Raw genomic sequence first — 16,833 nt, forward strand, 5'->3', positions numbered from 1 at the left:
CCACAAGATCATGGGAATATTTTAAAATTCCTCACAGAAAGCAGAGGGAATTGAGCCCCAATCTTCCAATCGCTGAAAAGCATTACAATAACCATTATGCACCCATGCCACCCTAGTTCTAATCTTTCACAACCTCAGGGAGCTTGCGTGCATAATGCTGGGGCCCAATTTGGAGAACTGCATGCAGTTCTGGTCATCTACCTAAAAGAAATATATCAATAAGATTGAAGAGTAAAGAGAAAATTAAACAAGGGTGTTTCCTGGACTTGACGACCTGATTTGTAGGGAAAGGTTGAATAATTTAGGACTTTATTCCCCAGAGCATATAAGAATGAGGGTTGATTCAGAATCGGGTTTAATATCATGGGCATTTGTCATGAAATTGTTTTGTGGCAGCAATATGTTGCAATACATAAACATAAATTGTTAAGTAGGCATATTTAAATAGTTAATTCAGTGGTGCAAAAAGACTTGTGAGGTAGTGTTTACGGGTTCAATCTCCATTCAGAAATCTGTTAGCAGATGGGAAGAAACCTTTCCTGAATTGAGTGTGTGCCGTCAGACTCCTGTACCACCTCCCTGATGGGCATGCGAAGAGGGCATGTCCTGGGTGATGGGGGAGGGAGGTTCTTAATGATGAATGCTACCCTTTTGAGGCATCACTCATTGAAGATGTCCTGGTGATGCGGCCAGTTAAAATTCTTTCCACGGTACGTTTCTGGAAATTTACAAGTGCCTTTGGTAGTTTACCAAATCTCCTCAAAATCCTAATGAAAAAAGCCACTGTTGTACTTTCTATGCATCAATACATTGGGCCCAGGATAGATCCTCTGAGATGTTAACACCCAGGAATTTGAAATTGCTCACCCTGTTCCACTTCTAATCCCGCAATGAGGACTGGCGTGTGTTCTCTTGACTTCCTCTTCCTGAAGTTCGCAATCAATTCCTGGTCCAACTGACGTGCGGTGTCGTAGCAACAACCTTGCACTCAAGTAGCTGATCTATCTCGCCTTGTCCATCTGAAATTCTACCAAAAATAGTTGTGCCATCTGCAAATCTATAGATGCCATTTGAGCTGTGCATTGCCACACAGTCATGGTGTTGAGAGAATAGGGCAGTGGGCTAAGCACACATCCCTGAGGTGTGCCAATGTTGATTATCAACAAGGTGGAAATGTTATTTCTGATCCAAGCAAGCTGTGATCTTCTGGTGAGGTCAAGGATCCAGTTGCAGAGGGAGGTATAGAGGCCCAGGCTTTGGAGCTTTTTGATCAGAACTGTAGCAATATATTAAACACTGAGCTGTAGTCATTCAACAGCAGCCTGACATGAGTATTAATATTGTCCAGTAATGAACGAAGCTATGTAATGAACCAATGAAATCACATCTGCTGTAGATCAATTGTGAGAGGCAAATTGCAATGTGTCCAGCACCTTGCTTAGGCAGGAGTTGATAACCAACCTCTCCAAGCACTTCATTACTGTAAATGTGAGTGCTGCTTAAGGTAGCTCACCCTGCTTTACTTGAGCTCTGGTTTGATTGCTGCCCTCTTCAAGCAGGTGGGATTTTCTGACTGTAGCAATGAGTGACTGAAAATGTCTTTGAACTCAGCGGCCAGTTGGTTGGCAGGTATTCAGAGTCCTACCAGGTACTCCATCGGGGCCTTCCCCTTGTAAGGGTTCACCCTCTTGAAAGACGTTCTGATGTCGCCCTCTAAGACGGCGATCACGGGGTCACTTGATGCTTCTTTTCAAAGCGTGCATAACAGGCATTGAACTCATCTGGGAGCGTGAAGCATTACAGGCATTCATACTGTTTGGTTTGCTTTGTAGGAAGTAATAGTCTGAGAACCCTGCCAGAGCTGATGAGCAACCGATTATGCATCTAACCTCAAACACAATTGTTCTTTTGCTCTTGAGATAGCTCTCTGAATCATACCTGGCTTTGTATATTCCTAGATCACCAGGCTTGAATGCCACAGATCTAGTCCTCAGCAAACTATGAATCTCCTGGTTCTTAGTCTTTTGATTTGGGTATGTATGGTATGTTATCACTCATCCACACAGGTTTCAATGAGGTCACTGACAACTGTGGCATATTCTTTCAGACTCAAAGATAAATTCTTGAATGCAGTCAGTTCTACTGACTCAAAGCAGTCCTTTAAGCACTCCTTGCCCTTACCTTCTTGGTCCTCTACTGGTGCTACTGTCTTCAGCTGCTGCCTGTACTCAGGGAGTAGAAGTACAGGCAGATGATCAGACTCTCCGAAGTGTGGGTGTAGGATGGCTCTTGACGGTAGTGGTCCAGTGTTTTGGCTCATCTGGTTCCACAGGTGATAAGCTGGTGATAGATTACTTAATAAATTACTTTAGATTTTTCAAGATGGCCTGGTTAAAATCCCCTAAAATGATGGAGGTGTCAGGATGCGCTGATTCACAGCTGTTTATTACATTGCTCAATTTGTCTTAACGGGTTTCCAAGCCTTTTTATATAATGGATCCCTACTGTTAACCAAGAGGTCCATGGTCCAAGCTTGGGAACCCCTGCTAGAGCCTGAGGTGGAATATACACCTATACTAAGATGATGGCTGAAAGCTCCAGTGGCAGATAAAAGGGGTGACACTTCGATTGTGAGATATTCCAGGTTTGATTGAGCAGAACTGCCAAGTTTGTGCACCACAAGGAGTTAATCATAAAGCATACTCCACCTCGTCTGCCTTTGAAACACTCACCGGTCCTATCTTGGCGGTGAATTGTGAAGCCAGTGAGCTGTATCACTGCATCTGGAATGGCAAGGTATGTCCAAGTCTCCATTTAAAAACAAAAGTCCCTGATTTCCTTCTGGTAGAGCAATCTTGCTTTGAGGTCTTCAATTTTACTTACTAGAGACACTGCATTTGCTAGTCAGTAGTGGAAGTCAGAACCCTCTTCTCCTTAAACAGACTTTTATTCCAGCATGGCATCCACTGTTTTAAAAGGGGATTATTTAATGCTCTTATTATTTATTGCTATTTATTTATATTTGTATTTGCACAATGTTGTTCATTGATGCTGTTTGCAGTTACTGCTCTGTAGATTGGCTCTAGGAAAAAGAATCTCAGGATTGTATGTGGTGACATGTATGCTGTTAATAAATTTTACTTCGAACTTTTGAACTTAGAAACCACACGTGCAACTGGAGAGTGTCGTTGGAGATTCATTGACTTTGAGTAGCAATGGAGTTTTTAAATACCTTAAAACGACGTTGCTTACTCTATTGTCCATGGCTGTAGCTGTGGAGTTCAGCAGTAGCAGTCTAAAAGGGGAATATTTGATGATTTCTATCAGAGCTGCTCACATGAGTTGCCTGCTTAATGGCACCCTGGATTTGATATACAAAATTGTGGGGTATAGATAGCATAAATGCAAGCAGGCTTTTTCACGCCGAGGTTGGGTGAGACTAGAACTAGAAGTCATAGGTTAAGGGTGAAAGATGTGAAATATTTAAGGGGAACTTCTCTCAAGGGTGGTGAGAAGTGATGGATGCAAGTTTGATCTCGATGTTCAGGAGAAATTTGGATTGGTGTATGAATGGAGGTGTATGAAGGCCTGCAAGAGAGGTCTGGGTGCTGATCGATGGGACCAGGCAGATTAAATGGTCAACATGAACTAGATGGGCCAAAAGGCCTGTTTTTCTGTTGTAGTGTTATATGACTATAATTTTGTTTACCTCTACAAGGTCTCCCTTCATTCACCCACTTGTGTCAGAATTCATTCACAAAGTGCTGCTGCCATTCCTGTACTCAAACATTTTGAGTTATCTTGATTGTGAAAATACCATGTAGTAGAAATTCGTATAAAATGTGATGCAGCATCTTTTAAAGGTGAAAGTCCTTGCTAAGTTAACAGCCTCTTAATAGCTGCTATTAGCACTGGAATGTGAAACTTTTATGCCTTGCCTCAATTGACTTTGCAGGGAGCAATTGGTTTCATAAATGCTCAGCTCCCTGGTTTGATAATTAGCTTGCTGAGCTATGGAATAATACTGGAACCCTAAATGCAAATCCATCCTTTCCAGAAAGAGTTGTGGTGAGGAAGACAAATGCAATGTTGGCATTCATTTCGAAAGCACTAGAATATAAAAACAAGGATATAATGTTGAGACTTTATACCTATAGAGCCTGGTGAGGCTGCACTTGGAATATTGTGAGCAGATTTGGGCCCCTTAAAGGGTGTGCTGATACCAGAGAGAGTGCAAAGGAGGTTCACAATAATGATTCCAGGATTGTAAGGTTTGTCATATGAGGAGTGTTCGATGGCTCTGGGCTTCCACTCACTGGAATTCAGAATGAGGGGTGACCTCATTGAAACCTATCGAATGCTGAAAGGCCTTGATTGGATTGTACCTATGGTGGGATAGACTCTCATATGGACCATATGTACAAAGCCTCAGAATAGTGGGGCATCCTTTTATAACAGATGAGGAGGGATTTCTTTAGCTAGAGAGTGGTGAATCTGGAATTTGTTGCCACAGGCAGCTGTGCAGGCTAGGTCTTTATGTATGTTTAATGCAAAGGTTGATAGATTCTTAATTGGTCAGAGCATTGGTCTCACAGATAGATAGGGGTAGTTAAGAAAGTTGATGGGGTGATAGCTTTCATAAGTCGAGGGATGGATAGAGTTTGAGCTGTGAGATAATGATGCAGCTCTATAATATTCTGGTTAGGCCACACTTGGTGTACTGTGTCCAGTTCTGGTCGCCTCACTATAGGAAGGATGTGGAAGCATTGGAAAGGATACAGAGGAGATTTACCAGGATGCTGCCTGGTTTAGAGAGTATGCTTTATGATCAGAGATTAAGGGAGCTAGGGCTTTACTCTTTGGAGAGAAGGAGGATGAGAAGACACATGATACAAGTATACAAGGTATTAAGAGGAAAAGATAGAGTGGACAGCCAGTGCCTCTTCCCCAGGGCACCACTGCTCAGTATAAGAGTTCATGGCTTTAAGGTAAGAGATGGGAAGTTCAAGGGGGATATTAGAGGAAGGTTTTTTTTACTCAGAGAGTGGTTGGTGCATGGAATGCACTGCCTGAGTCAGTGGTGGAGGCAGATACACTAGTGAAGTTTAAGAGACTACTAGATAGGTATATGGAGGAATTTAAGGTGGGGGGGGGGGTTTATGGGAGGCAAGGTTTAAGGATTGGCACAACATTGTGGGCCAAAGGGCCTGTACTGTTCTATGAGGGGATATGGGGAGAAGTCAGGAGATTGGGAATGAGAGGGAAACTGGATCAGCCATGATGTAATGATGGAGGAGGCTCAATGGGCCAAATCACCAATTCTGCTCCTATATCTTATGGTCTAAGTATATTAATATTTTTTCTCTGCAGCCCCTCCTATCCCCATCCACTGCTCAATCTAAGAGTTGACTAGAGAAGCACTTTGGAAAATGATATTACTTCCTCTTCATTGTGTGTACTTTTTAAACAACCTGTTTTGTCACAAAACTGGGAATATTTACCTTTTACAGCTGCATAGTCTCAACCATTTTTATCTCAAAGGACAATGCAGAGAGCCTGTTTGTCTCTTAAGAATGAATTCTTTGTACTATAATTGGTTTCTATTGTAAGTGAAATTATTGCAAAATATTATGTCTCAAGTAACAGCACACTTCAGGAATCGTTTGATCATAGGGTCAAAAACAAAAGATTCATGTGTATTTGGAACAGACCAGGTATTTATAAGCTAGGCAGCTAAATATCAAAATTTTGGCCAAAGTGCAATTAATCATAATTTAGGAAGTCAGGCTTTTCAAGAGAGCACATATTTGTTAAGGCAAAGTTCCGATGGACTAACCTGATCTTAAAATTTGGGTTAAATTGAAGGGCATATTTGACATAGATCATATTGACTTTAGTTAAGATATCCTCGTAATAATACGAAAGAAAGTGGTCAGAGCGGGGTGCAGAATTAAAATAATAGGAAACTGTTCTACCTTGTAAACTGAACAGAGGTGTCCTGTAAAGACATTCCCTGTATTTGCCTTTGGCTCTCAGATGTAAAGACCATGTTGTAAGCAACAAATGCAGTGCACTGTATATCATTGCTTAATATCCAAAGGAATGTTTAAGCCCTTGGATAGTAAGGAAGAGATGAAAGAGTCGGTACTGCATCTCCTGGGGTTGCGCGGGAATGTGCTACAAGGGAGAGAGTGTGTGGTGTTTAGGATGGAAGTGTGAACCAAGAATTTGCAGTGAGAATGGTCCCTACAAAAGGAAATTCTGTCTGATGTTATCATACAGAGTGTGAAGCAAGTTACAATGGCTAATCCATTATGTTTGGAGACTGGTGTCCTCCAGGCTGTTATCACTCACTCACTCACTCACTAGGGACAATTTTTTTTGGTGGAACGATTAAACTAACAACCTGCATGTCTTTTGTATTTAAGAAGAAACTGGATCACCCAAAGGAACATGTGGTTATAAGGATTTATGCAAATTGCATGTATCACCCGAGGTCAGGATTAAACCCTATTAAGATATAGGAGCAGAATTAGGCCATTTGGACGATCAAGTCTGCTCTGCCATATCTTCATGGCTGATCCATTTTCCCCTCTCGTCCCCAATCTCCTTGCCTTCTCGCATCCCTTCCTGTCCCGACAGTCAAGAATCTACCAACCTCTACCTTACAAATACTAAATGACCGGACCCCCACAGCCACCTGTAGCAACGATTCTCCACTCTCTGGTGAAAGAGATTCCTCCTCGCCTCCCTTCTAATAGGATGACTCTCTATTCAGAGGATGAGTCCTCCGTTCTTGGCCTCCCCCACCTTAGGAACCACCCTCTCCACATAATGGGTTGGCGCAGTGATACACTTGGTGGAGCGACTGTCTCCGTGTACCAGAGACCAAGTGGTTCAAGTGGGCTATTCGCGGTACTGGGGCTGGAGGCTGTGGTGGGAAAGTTACAGAATAAAACGGGGCCGGTGGCTGCAAGACAATGGTCTGATGTTAGGTGAATCAAGATCCCAAGGGAGCTATGAGAAGGTGTCATTTTCATCAGGCAGGCAGTCGGCTGTGTTTTTCTTAGCGCATTTAAGGACAGTGTGCGTGTTGATGCTTATGGAACCAAGTCTTGCACGTTTCGAGGTAGGTTAGGTCGGTGTAAGAAAAGGCAGTGAAAAAACTGAGATGCTTATCACATCAGCAGTTGGTAATGGATTAATGATGGTTAAGATGCCATGGATAGTAGAGAAGTGGAAAGTTGGGAAGGGAATTCTGAGGATCAGAGATGTAATCAACAGATTGTGGTAAGGCATTCTGGTCAAAGAAATTGCACAAAGTTGAAGCAACACACACAAAATGCTGGAGAAACTCAGCAGGCCAGGCAGCATCTATGGAAAATAAAATTTTTAAAAATTCTCCAGTCCTGCTGAGGGGTCTCAGCTCACTTGCTGACTTCCTCCAGCATTTTGTGTGTGTTGCTCAGATTTCCAGCTTCTGCAGATTTTCTCTTGTTTATGTAAAAAGTTGAAGTTGGCCATAGATGAGCTTAACATTGCGTTTTGTTTGGAATTCATTGAAATGGGGAATAAAGTAATTTAGGCTCAAAGGGGGGAGACTGGAAGAAATTGTGTAAATGCGGCAAAAGGTAAGATTGGAGGAAAAGATGGGGACTGAGGAAAGTGGTGAAAAATGACTGGGGTATTGGAACTCAATGGTTTGAAGTTTGCAATCTCTGATGCATGAAAGGAAGAGAAGAAATGGCAAACAAGCAAATAAAGTACAGGACTGATAGGATGCTGGGACTAGAGAGGAAACATGTCCTCTACAGTGAAACTTTTCCAAGGATCGTTACCTTCTTGTGGCGGAAAGCCTCGTGAGTTCCTGAGATCCCGAGATCATGCTGTCTGGAGTTTAGCCAGGGTCAGCCATAGCAATAATGTCAAGGGCAAGGTTCCAGATAAAGAGCAATCCAGCCAAGACTCTAGCAGTAGAGCTGGTGGAAGGTAATGCACACCATTACTGGAGTGAAAGTGGAAGGAGGCTACAGCAGTGAAAGACTGTCAGCCATTTTGCACTTCATGCCACTAGGCCCTGACTCCAATCTGTCAACAACCATGAGGTGGCTGCCCCTTGCATCAGTCATCCCATGTTAAAGTGTCGCACAGGCATTCCCCACTTTAGGAATCCTCCCTAACATCCCATTTAACTGGATCGGCCCCTACAGATATCTGAAGACTCACAATAGATAACCCCTTTGGAAAATATCATACTTGACTCGAGTGATTGCAGTACTGCAGTGAAGATTATGAATGTGTTCAAGGTGGATTCTCTCATTGAGTGTTAGAAAATAGGGGGAAAGTTAGCAGGAAATTGAATGAAAAAACCAGTTACTTCACAGCTTTAGTATTCTACACATCTCTGGTTACATTGCAGGAAGAACTACTACTCAAGGGTGCAAAGAATGTTATTTCCAGAGCTGAAGAAGTCTGGATCTAAGGAAAGGTTGACTAGACAGGAACTATTTTTGGAACAGAATAAACTTAAAGTAGTCACCTAACTAGGGGTTAGAAATAGAACATTTTGTTATTTTAAAAAATACTTTGGGTAAGCATTTGATTACCACATCATGCAGGGCCACAGTGAAGGTTGCTAGTGTGATATCTGAGTAGTTTGCAGTGTGGCCTGGATACATGAGTACACTGTAAGCTCCCTCAATATTTGCCCAGATCTAAAACACCAACCTGGACGGTTTGAGAGCAGGTTTGTCAATAGCGTGCTGAAAACAGGTAATGCATAAGAGGCTGGAGTTAGAGGAATAGAGTGAGTGTGAAATATTGGTCTGGTGGAGAATGAAGATAAAACAATGAGACCACTGGAAAGAAACAAGGAAATTTCAGGCAATGGTGGAGTCATGTGAGAAATTAGATGGCTGCAGTTATTTCTTTTATTATAGACAATTATATATTTTCTAAAGAAAATATTTTGTCATTTTAGAAATCTAACAGCAGTTATTTGTATCTACTGTCACATACGTGATTTGTTATGGATTGGTAGAAGAATAATGCATTCTAGATAACACGATTCTATTTTACTGATACAGCACATAACGCGGTTGTGCCTCTCGCCTGAGGAAGTGGGCAAGGTACTGTTAGTACTTTGCCTTGGGGTTCACTAAAGAGAAGGGCGTGGAGAACAGTGAAGGGGAAGGGGTATGCTGATGAAGGGTCTTGGCTCAAAATGTTTATTCCCAACCTGCCGAGTTCCTCCAGCATTTTGTGTGGGTTACTGCTGATACCAAGGAGAAGAGGACAATAACCAATGTTGTTCCTCTGAGAAGTGCAGCAGAAACAAATCAGGAAATTATTAATGAGTTTTACATCTATAGAGAAAGTATTGGAGAAAATTTCTAGAGATAGTATCTACTCACATCTGGAAAAGCATGGACTTGATAAAGATGTTGTAGAGATTCTGTAATTTCATTGGGCAGAATTCACCCAGACGGCTGAGGGTTAAGTTCACCATGTATGTTACTCGTTATGCTGTACGTTATTATATTTCGGGGGGCAGGATTTTTTCTGGTATAAATTCGACATTGCTTGCTGGACGAATAAAATTTATGTTAGAAGTAACTGCACTCGTGTCGGTTTTTGTCAACACTCCTACAATATTCAGCATGGTTTTGTGTAGAGGAAGGTCGTGTCTTATAAACATGACAGATTTTTGAGGAGGAAATGATGATCGATAAGGGCAGGATGGATTGCTGAACGAGGAAAAAAAAAGCTGATAGGGTCCTTCACGGTAGGTCGATCCCGAAGATTAAGGCACATAGGATCTATGGAGTCTGAGTGGACTGTACTCAAGCTTGATTTGGCTATACAAGATGAAAGGTAGTGGCGGAGGGGTGTTATTTCGATTGGAGGTCTGACACCAGTAGTGTTCCACAAGGATAGTGAAATGGCCTCTATTGTTTGTGTGATATGTTTCTAAATGATTTGAGTATACATGCAGGTGGACCAATTAGTAAGTCTGCAACTGACACAAAAACAGGAAAAGTTGTGAAATGATGCAACAGGATATGGGGCAGGTAAATGGCAGATGGAATTTAATCTGAATACGTGAGGTGCTGTATATTAGAAAGTCAAACATAAGAGGAAAATATATGGAAAATGACAGAGCCCTGATGAGCATTGATGTACAGAAGGATCGTGGGTGCAAGGCCATAGTGTCCTTGGTAGTAAAGAAGGCTTCAGCAGTCAGTTTGTTGAGTACAATAGTAAAGAAATCATGTTGTAACTCTATATAACTTTGGTTAGGTTGCATTTGGGGTTTTGTGTGTGTTCCTTGTCAGGTTAGATGTGGCAGTGATGGAGAAGGTGCAGAAGAGGTTGATCTGGATATAACCTGGATTAGAAGGTATGAGCTAGAAGGAGATGTTGGAGAGACTTGAACTGCCTTCTCTGGAGCATGGGAGGCTGAGAGAAGTATATAAAAATCGAGAGGCATATGTAGGGTTGGTAGTCAGAGCCTTTGTTTCCAGGATGGAAAAGTAGAGACCATAGCTTTATGGTGGTGGTGGGGGAACATTTAAAGGAGATTTATGAGGCAGGTTTTTGATAGTGGTATGTGCTTGGGATGCACAGCTGAGGAGAAGGTAGATGCAGATACAATGGTGGCTTTAATTTGGACAGGAGCATTTGCTAGAAGAAATGAAAGTTTTGATTATTTTGTAAGTGGAGAGAAAATACAAAAAAACTAAGGTGCAAAGGGTCTTGGGTCCTTGTACAGGATTCCCTAAAGGTTAATTTGCAGGTTGAGTCTGTGGTGAGGAAGGCAAATGCAATGTTAGCATTCGTTTCAAGAGGACTAGAATATAAAAGCAAGGATGTAATGTTGAAACTTTGTAAAGCACTGGTGAGGCCTCACGTGGAGTATTGCGAGCAGTTTTGGGCCTCTTATCTTAGAAAAGATGTGCTGAAACTGGAGAGGACTCAAAGGACGTTCACAAAAATAATCCAGGATTGAATGGCTTGACATATGAAATTTGGCTCTGTGCCTGTATTCACTAGAATTCAGAAAAATGAGGATGACCTATCAAATGGTGAAAGGTCTTGACAGAGTGGAAGTGGAAAGGATATTTCCTTTGGTGGGAGAGTCTAAGACCAAAGGGGATAGCCTCAGAATAGAGGGGCTTCCTTTTAGAATGGAGATGAGGGGCAATTTTTTCAGACAGAGTGTAATGAATCAGGAACTCTTTGCCACAGACAGCTGCGGAGACTAGGTCTTTTTGTGTATTTAAGGCAAAGGTTGATAGATTCTTGATTGATCTCAGGATGCAGAGATACAGGGGGAATGCAGGAGACTGGGACTGTGAGGGAAAGTGGATCAGCCATGATAAGATGGTGGAGCAGACTCGATGGGCTATGTGGCCTAACTCTGCTCCTATATCTTATGAACTCGCAGGGAATGGAAAGATGTAGACTGTGTGCAGTTGGGGGGATTAATTTAATTGTTGGAACAGACATTATGGGCCAAAGTGTCTGTTTCTGCACTATACTGTGATAAGGTGAATAGTGGTCATTTATCTCTAACTGCACGAATTTCAATACCATTTACTGGTAGAAATAAGTTATCCTTTCGGCTTGATGTGCAACCTCCTATTCCCTAACATTTACAGAATTCCATGTGAAGCAGACTAAAAGAATTCAAGAACTCTTGCCTGCCAAACTCCTCACACCACTGTGTGACTTGATTTCTCACCTTATATGAATGGGGTTTGGTGTTAAGGTACTGGAACAAGATCCTGGACGTAAACGCTTGTGGAGAATGCTGGAAGCTAATACATTTCAGAGGCAATACACACAAGCTCTTTGAATTAGTCAGCAGTTGAAATTGGTCAACTGAAGCAATTCTAAGCAAATGGTGGCCTATATTTAAATATGAGCAATGGAAAGTAGGTGTCAGTGAACACCCAGTTTAGCATCGCATCTCCGGGCTCCAGGAAGAATAGTGTCAAGTATGTTGTACTGGAGGGAAATAGGAGAGAGCAGAAGAGGTCACACCCTTGCTACGGTTCTTTAACCCCGAGTAAGTACAACATTTATGTTGAGGAAGGAAAAGGAGATCAGCTATAAATTAACCTGTGCAGTAAAATCCATATCAGTGCATTTAAATTATGCATTATGGCTTGAGCTGCCAATGAATCCATTTGAAGTATCAATGTTTGTTCTGTATTACTTTACGATATCAGTCATACGGGCATAAAATATTTAATCTGTTCATAGATCTTTCTCAGATCTGGTGTGAGGGTCCAATATCCACAAACGCTTGGTGCAGCATTCCTTAAGGTCACAGTGTCACAGTGAGCTACATTGCACAAAACAAGCCCTTTGCCCCACCAACTTGGAGCAGATCTTTTAGCTCAGCAATGACCAGATGGGTTAAGGGGCCTGTTTCTATGTTTAGTGTTCTATGATTCTATCTTCAATTCAGATGCATTTATATATGGCGAGTACATCAGAATATACAACGGAGTATGTCATTTTGTGTTTATGGACAACACAAATGTGTTTTGGGGACAGCCTGCAAGTGTTGCCACATGTTCTTGCACCAAACAAGCATGCCCTCAATGTTCAACCAACTGTTTATACCAATCGTATGTTAATTCCATTCTTTGGAGACACTGTCCACTGCTAAAGTGGATCAGAAGATCAGAATTGGATTTAAAATCACTGGCATATGCTGTGAAATGTGTTGCTTTGCAGCTGCAGTACAGTGCAAAGAGGCCTCTGTCGGTCAAGGGGCGACCATTGATATTGTGTCCTAGCTGTCTGGATACGCAAGCCTGGGCAGTACGATACGAAGAGCAAGCTGTTGCCTGTGCAGCAAGCTCCCCCTCTCCACGCATCTGGTGAACCCAAAGGAATGGCAGAGACCGATAGAATTTGGCACCAGTGGCATTGCAAGAGTTACCAGTCAGCATTGAACTCAATGTGGGACTGCCTTGGAGACTCTAGCTCCGGAATTTTCCCTTGGAGTTTACTTCTGAAGCCTTCCCCATGGGTGGGTATAGCCACAAGTCAGTGGAGGCTTGAGATCAGAGTTTTCCTTCTGGTTGAGCTGCCAACCACAGCTGACAAGCCCTATTTGCCCAAAGCAACTGGATTTTAGGCACCAGTAACCTGCTTTTGTCCATCCTCCTGTCAATAGAAAAGATTCCACTGAGCTTAGTGGCTAAGGTACACGTGAAGGTCAGGAGCTGGACTCTATTGCCAGAGGCCATTTGAGGCACATGCCGTTGGGAGTGCTTAATAGGTAATGGGATCTTATCCCCACTACAACCCTGGCTATAACAACCTTAGGGAACCAACAGTGCAATACATAGTTAAAAACACTACAAATTACAATAAAACACACACACACACACACACACACACACACACACACACACACACACACACACACCATTTGTATGTATAAAATAAGCAGAGCAAAAAGGAAAAATAGTGAGGTAGTGTACTGGGTTTATTGTCCATTCAGAAACCTGTTGGTGGAGGGGAAGAAGCTGTTTCTAAAACATTATGTCTGTCTTCACCCTTTCCACTGCTGCTCCCTCGATGACGACAGGAGTGTGTTCCCTCGACTTTCCCTTCCTGAAGTTCACAATCAATTCCTCGGTCTTAGTGATGTTGTTGCGACAGGACTCGACCAGTTGATCAGTCTCACTCCTGTATGCCTCCTCGTCACCATCTGAAATTCTGTCACAACAACTCTGTCATCAGCCGATTTATAGATGGTGTTTGAGCTATGCCTAGCTTACACAGTGAAGGGTGCAGAGAGAGCAGAGCAGTGGGCTGAGTACCCACCCCTGAGGTGCACCAGTGTTTTGCCAGTGAAGCAAAAAATTATTTTTAATGAAAACTTATTGGATGAAACTTAAATGTAATATGTTCATTTTCTTGCCTAATAATCCTGTCTTCCTGTCTTTTCAGTGTATGAGTTGCTCTTGTTGGTTGCTAACAAGACTCTTGTGGGCATGCTACGTTGGCACTGGAAGCATACTGATAACTTTTGGGCTGCCCCCAGCACATCCTTGGACCGTGTTGGTCATTAATGCAAACGGTACACTTCACTGTATGTTTTGATGTGCATGTGACAAATAAAGCTAATCTTATAATAAAGCTATCAGGCAACATTCCAGCAATAGTATTGAAGCCTGTTGAAGTGATGGCTTTTCAACCCCCAGTTCTGAAGGATGTTGAAGCCTGAGACATGTTCTTGATGGGTAATCTTCCCGGGGTGGATCAGTAGATAGTAAAGAAAATATATGTTGAAGTTGCATTACCAGATTGCTGTCATCTAATAAGGAGACATACATATCATAGAATTGTAGAGCACACGACCCCCTTTTTGCCCACCTCATCCATGTCTATATTGCTAGATATATTATACTGATAATTGGTGACAGGATTGTTAATGTACCATGCGCTGAGGTACAGTGAAAACCTTTGTTTTGCGTGCCATCCATACAAATCCTCTTATCACTTTAGTACATCAATATATAGGCACAGAGCTGCTGAAATCGTTCAGTTTCCTCACTACACTACTTCAAACTGGATCCTGAGTTTCAGTGGTAGATGGGAGCTATTAAGCGCAAGATCAGCAAGTATAAATAATCACGGAGGCATTTTAATACCAAACAAATATGCAACATTGCACTTAGAGGTAACAACTTCCCCACCTTACTCACATTTCAACCATATGGTTCTGGAAGTATCTGTCAAACCCCTAATCACTACAGTTTAGCAACATTATGGCAACTTTAATCACCTTGCACTAAAATAGACTTTGTAATTTTGTTCTGATTGTGTTCTTGTAAAGATTGTGTATAATCTGTTCTATTTACATTTTTTCTCTGAAGGCTGCATATGATGCCGTGTGCATGAGATGCTGCTGCAAGTTTTTCATTACATTGTGCATGAGTTTGACTTCATAGATTTGATCTAAAACAACTCTGGGAGAGGTGGCACTGACTGAATTACATATTCACTATTCTTTACACAAATTGTAAGGATGTCAGTGATGCACCATCAATAACACTCTGAGACGTGAGGCGAGATATAGGCTTTTATTGACTGGAAGAAAGAACAAGCAGCAATTGACCACCATACTACATCCTGGAGACTGAGGGCAGGGCTCAGGCCCCAATCGCCTTTATACCAGGGTCTGTGGGAGGAGCCACGGTCAGTGGGGGGGGGGGGTGTGTCCAGACAGGTATATGTAGTTCACCACAGTCAGATAGTTTGTGGATAGATATTTACATTCATATTTAATAAGTGATCAAAAATGATCAGAGACAGTCAGCTTAGTAGTGAGAAATTAATGGAAGTCTCACTAAAGGAGTAAGTACAACTATTGTCAGATCACAAATATATGAATTAATTCTTTAAATTTCAAACGAATGTGTTTTCATGCCCAAATTCATTAACAGGGCACCAGCAAAGGTGATGTAGTAGATGTAATATACTTATATTTCCAAAAGGCATTTAATGAGATTGTCTCTCTGAATAAATCAGAGCATCAAGAGTCACGAGGCAAGTAGAAGATTAGATAGTCAGTTGACTAAGACAAAGAAAACATAGTAGGTGTAAAGTAGCTGGAAAGTGAAGTCTTAGGTCATGGTTTTCATAATTTACATTAATGATTTATATCCAATAAAGTGTCGTGATTAATTTTGGAAGGTTGTATTTGATAGCAGAATACAATATAATGGCAGAATTCTTGGCAGTGCAGAGGGATCTTAGGGTCCACCCATAGAACCTTCAAAGTTGCTATGCAAGCTGATAGAGTTGTAAATAAGGCGCGTGGTTCTTTGGCCTTCATTAGCCAGGGGATTCAGTTCAAGAGCTGTGAGGTAATGTTGCAGCTCTGTAAAATCCTGGTTAGAACATACTTGGAATATTCTGTTCCGTTCTGGTCACCTCATTATAGGAATGATGTGGAAGCTTTAGAGAGGGTGCAAAGGAGATTTACTAGGATGCTGCTGGGACTAGAAAACATATGGTATGAAGATGCGTTGAGTGAGCTAGGGCTTTTTTCCTTTTGATCGTAGAGTGCCGCATTAGCAATCCCCTAGTGCTCTGACAACCTCCAGCCAAGAAGATTGGAAATCTATGTCCAGAGTGACCATCATTATTACCCTCAGTAATGTGTCAGATCCAATAAGTGCCTCCTCTAAGGGAGGTGGCAAGCTAAGGACTAAAGCTGCTCATTGTGTTTATAAGTTTGGTTATGCCATGCAATAATCTAAGGAGATATTATAGGTAATTTCCTATTCCTGTCACATTTAACAGATACATTTCAGAACCAAGCACGGCCATACTAAAACATGACTAGAGCCTAGTGATATTCATTACCCAACAGTAAGGAAACTTGCCCACATATATCCTGTATGCAAAATTGGGACCCATCCAATCTAACCAATGACCACCCAATTCACTTGCATTCATTCCTCAGTAAAGTGTTGAAAAATGTAGCTCACTCAAATAACTTGCTCACCAGTTCCCCAGTTTGTGTCTCCAGGCTCAAAACCTCTTTATGGTCTTGGTCCAAACATGGACCAAAGAACTGAATTCCAGAGGTGAGCGTGGCTGCCCTTGACATTACGGTAACATTTGACTGAGTGTAAAGTTAATGGTAAAACTTATGCCAAAGAATTTCAAGGGAAGACCACATCAATGGTTGGAATCACACAATGCATGGAGGAAGGTGGTTTTAGTTATTGGAAGTCATCTCTGACTTAATTGTGTAATTGCAAATTTCTTTACCTCATCCCTCTGAGGATTGGTTTG

Source organism: Hypanus sabinus, chromosome 3, assembly GCF_030144855.1.
Source record: "Hypanus sabinus isolate sHypSab1 chromosome 3, sHypSab1.hap1, whole genome shotgun sequence".
NCBI classification, from domain to species: domain Eukaryota; kingdom Metazoa; phylum Chordata; class Chondrichthyes; order Myliobatiformes; family Dasyatidae; genus Hypanus; species Hypanus sabinus.